The sequence below is a fragment of the Mastomys coucha genome, chromosome X (assembly GCF_008632895.1).
Source record: "Mastomys coucha isolate ucsf_1 chromosome X, UCSF_Mcou_1, whole genome shotgun sequence".
NCBI classification, from domain to species: Eukaryota; Metazoa; Chordata; class Mammalia; order Rodentia; family Muridae; genus Mastomys; species Mastomys coucha.
This window is the reverse complement of record NC_045030.1, coordinates 43,121,736-43,126,369: the sequence shown is the minus strand read 5'-3', so window position 1 is coordinate 43,126,369 and position 4,634 is coordinate 43,121,736.

Here is a 4,634-nt window from a genome sequence, read left to right as displayed (position 1 = left end):
TTGTTTTTTAGTTCAACTATTCACGTGATTGTCCGACTCCTGACTCAGCGATTTCCCTGAACCGCCGCCTTTAATTTCTTGGTTTGTCATCACCGCCTTCTCCTTTTTCTTTTACGGTCCTAGCTACCACTTTTAAACATTGGAAAAGGAACTTTCTTATTCGTCACAAACTACAAGTGACTTGGAAATTTAAAAAATAAAAGTCGAGACTTGAAAGTCAGGAGTGGTTACTGCGTCTTTAGTTTTAGGAGTTGAGAGGCTAGCTAGCCTAGGACATACAGTGAGACCCTGTCTGAAAAAAAAAGAAAGCACAACTATTTTAAAACTAAGCTAGTTATTTCTTTTAGCCCAGTTTATTTCAAGCCTATAAAATTATAACATGTTTTTAAATAACCATATGGCTGATTTCCCAGGGAAGCAACGACCACACATTCTTATTCTTCTACCTTAATTCTGGGTTATTATAAATTGTTCTTGTTTCTCTTTTTGTTAATGGATAAAGACATATATGCTTACTAATATATAAATTGATTATTAAAGTTGTTTATAATGTACACTATATTTTGATATGTGGCTACTTAAATATTTTTATTCTTTTAATTATGTGTATAACTGTCTACATGGATATGTGTATGGTGCTGGAGAGCTCAGATTGCCCTGGAGTTGGAGTTACAGGAGGTTGTGGCAAAGAGCATGGGTGCTGGGAACCTAACCCCGGGTCCTCTGGAAGAGCAGTGAGTGCTTTTAAGCAGAGCCACCTCTCCAGCCCCTGTGGCCGCTTTTCTTTTGAAATGTCAAAATGAAGCTAGTGAACATATACATGATCTATCATTCTTATTTCCTGTAATGAGAAAACAAAAGCTCCTTTTAGCAATTGGGAAGGTCTTAAAATATAGCTATCAAATACGGTCCCTGTGATGGATAGTATCCACAGACCCAATGGAAGAATTAGAAGATAGGATAAGAACTAAAATCAGATCTAGTTGTAGACACCTATGAAGCCTGGAGAAACAGGGACATTAAGTGTCTGGAATTCAAGGCCAGCCTGTTATAACTGCTCTCTGCCCTCAAGATTTTTTTTTTTAGATTTATTTATTTATTATATGTTAAGTACACTGTAGTTGTCTTCAGACATTCTAGAAGAGGGAGTCGGATCTTGTTACAGATGGTTGTAAGCCACCATGTGGTTGCTGGGATTTGAACTCGGGACCTCTGGAAGCGCAGTCAGTGCTCTTAACGGCTGAGCCATCTCTCCAGCCCTGCCCTCAAGATTTTGAGGAGATTTGATAAATAATTGCCGAGACTTTTTTCTCCTTCTTACTGTTGTGTATAAATCAGTTCTTAGAAAGCAAACTTTTACTTTCACTTTTAAAACTTTATTTTTAAATTATGTATATACATGTCTGTGTGTGGGGATGTGTGCATGAACTCAAGTGGCCGTGGGTACCAGAAGATAGTGTCAGAACCCCTGGAGGTGGAGTCCTTGGTGATAGGTTATTTCTCCACTGGAGACCTGAGCCAATTCAAACCAGATTAGATTAGATTAAATGCAGATTTATTGGGAAGCTGCTCTCCTCTGCCCAAGGATCAAGTCACCATGGGAGTGAAAGAGAAAGGGCAGAGAGAGAAGAAGAGGAGAAAGGGAGAGACCAAAATGCCTGGATTACATAGGGAAGAGCCTCTGGAGAAGGGCAGCCCAGCCCCTGGGTGGGAAAATTCAGGGTTGGGGGCAGGGTGTGCCAGGTAGGGACTGAGGGATGCTGGGAGAACTTGGAGGCCATGTCTGCTTTGATATGTAAAACATGCACCTAGTCCCTTATCCCTTTGCTTGCTTGCTTGTTTTGAGACAGGATCTCTTTCTCTGTAGTCCTGGTTATCCTGGAACTCACTATATAGACCAGCTGGTCTCAAATTCACAGAGCTCCTCCTGCCTCTGCCTCCTGAGTGCTGTGGTTAATGCCCACCATGCCCATTTTACAGGCAGTTATGAACACCTGACATGGGAACAGAACTTGGGGCCATGCACTCTTAAATGCTGAACCATCTCTGCAGACCCTAAACATTTGTTTTCATCTTTACATGCTCATTATTGAAGATACGGGCAACTGGTCAGCTCAAAAGACAGAGTGGAGTGCATTCTTAATCTCTGTCCTTGGAAATAATCTGTAAATAATATTTGGTAGGTTTTTTTTTTGTTATTGTCGTTAAAGAGATTATTGCCACTAAACAATTTTGTTTCTAAAATATTTTCCTCATCACAATGCCTGCATTTTCCATTTACTGGCAATGTTTTTTCTTTTAGTGGTACTGAGAAGACTGAAGGCAAAGTGTCTCTCACATGATAGGTAAGTGTTCCACAACTGAAGTCCAACCTAGCCCCCAACATGTGATTTAATGGCCAGTTCATGGCTTATATTATCAGTTGAATATGGATCACAGAAGCCCAGTTTCTCCATTTTGGGATGTGTGTGTGTGTGTTTGCTGAACCCTATAGTGAATTCATTTTGTGAAGTGAGGCAGCCTTTGAAATGCTAATAGCCACTCCCAAACCAGTCTTAAGTTTATAAGTCTGCACTCTCATTTCTTGGTGTCGGCGTGTGCTTGAACATCTGAGCCTTACTTTTGAAGACTAAGACTTGCTCAAGGTTTTCCCTCACATATAGGATTAAAAAAAAATAAATAAAAAACAAACCATACCAAACCAAACCAAAACCATAATAAGTTCCAAGCCAGCCACAGCTACATAAATAGAACCTGTCTCAGAACAAACCACAAAAATATTTTTTTCTAAATAATTTCTTTTGTGCTAGTCCACGGGGTTTCACTAGTATACGTATATGTATGTTTCCATCAATACCCAGGTCATGTGAAAGAATCCTTTGACTCCCTTGGTACTGAATAGTGAAGAGAGACTTGAAAGGAATAGGTGTTCATTAGATTAGCATCGGGCTGGAACACAGGAAAAGTGCTGAGTAGCACGGAAGTGAAGGAAAAGTTAAAGACAGCCAGGGTATTCACCTCCAAGTATCGAAGTCCAGGCTAGCCAAGATGTAATGAAATATGTATGCACTATTTGGTCAGGCAGATTTTAAGCCACATATTGTCTTGTTTCTTTTATAGCCCTATCCCAAGATCTAGTCTCATATAGACAAAGAAGAAACATTGATCCATTGAATGATATTTTCCGAGGACCAGCTATTTAACATGTGTTGTTCTTTGTCTTTACATTAATATTAGTAAACAAGAAAGAGAGAACTCCCTGCACTTTGGGCATTAGTGCTTTAATGAGTGAAACACTGTTATTTTATGATAGGAGGAGGTAAATGCTATGTAAAAATAGGAATGAGGAGTGTGTGTGTGTGTGTGCGTGTGTGTGTTGGGGGCTCAGTATTAAATAGGGTAGTCATTAAGAATGTGACAGTGGGCTATCAGTGGTTAAAAATACTTGTTCATTTTTTGTTGTTGTTGTTTTTTGTTTTTCGAGATAGGGTTTCTCTGTGTAGCCCTGGCTGTCCTGGAACTCACTTTGTAGACCAGGCTGGCCTCAAACTCAGAAATCAGCCTGCCTCTGCTGGGATTAAAGGTGTGCGCCACCACTGCCCGGCAAAACACTTGTTCTTGCAGAGGATCTGGGTTCAATTCTCAGCACCCACATGGTGTCTCATAACCATCCCTAATGCCAGTTCCAGGACATCCAAGGCTTCCTTCTGACCTCCCTAGGAAGAAGGCACACATTGGTGCACGTACAGGAAAAATCTTCATACACCTAAAATAGAGTAAATAAATCTACAGAAAAAATATTTAAAAAGGAAAGTGACGCTCAAGGAAAAACCATGAAGACTAACAGGGAAGCTACTGACAGACAGGAGCTGAGATGCTTTGATGAACAAATGTGTAGAAACCATTTGTGGTAGCGTCCTCCTGCAGGAAACTCACAAGTTCCAGGTCAGCCAGAGAGATACAAGGAAAGCCTGGCTCTAACTAAACAAGTAAATGGATAAATGAGTAAATGGATAAATGAGTAAATGAGTAAATAACTTGCCCATATGTGGCTCCCAAGCAAGATTTTAGTTCCACCTACACTGCAGACTTAACTTAAGGATGCATGGGCAAGCTCCTGAGATGGAGTGGAGGGATTGGAAGATGCTTCTAGGTTTCTTTCCTAGAACTTGAATCTCAAAAAGGAGAAGATAGATACCATCATGCTATAAAGTGAGCTGGAGCCCCCAAAAGCCCTTCAAGTCAGTCAGTCACTGTTCAGACTTGCAGGTTCCAGGAGGAATAGTCCCGAGACTGTTGAGACACTATGTGCTCATCGCCCTGGATTGGTTTTGTGTTGGTTTTCCCTTTTCTGCATCCCTTCTCCTTCCCCCTCCCTCCTCTCCCCACCTTTTCTCCCCGCTCTGCTTCCTCTCCCTTTAGATTCTGTCTTGTCTCTCCTCTGTTCTACTTATCCCTACCCCATCCCCCTTCCTTCCTCTTTTGTCCTCTTGCACAAGTCCCCAGAGCATTATAAACCTTTCCATTTCCTCTCCTCCCCCCATCCTCTGCTCTCCTCTCTCTTCCTTCCCCCTCCTGCATTTCCAGGATTCCTTGTTAGCATCCCCTTCAACCCTAGCACTGCCTCATCTGGT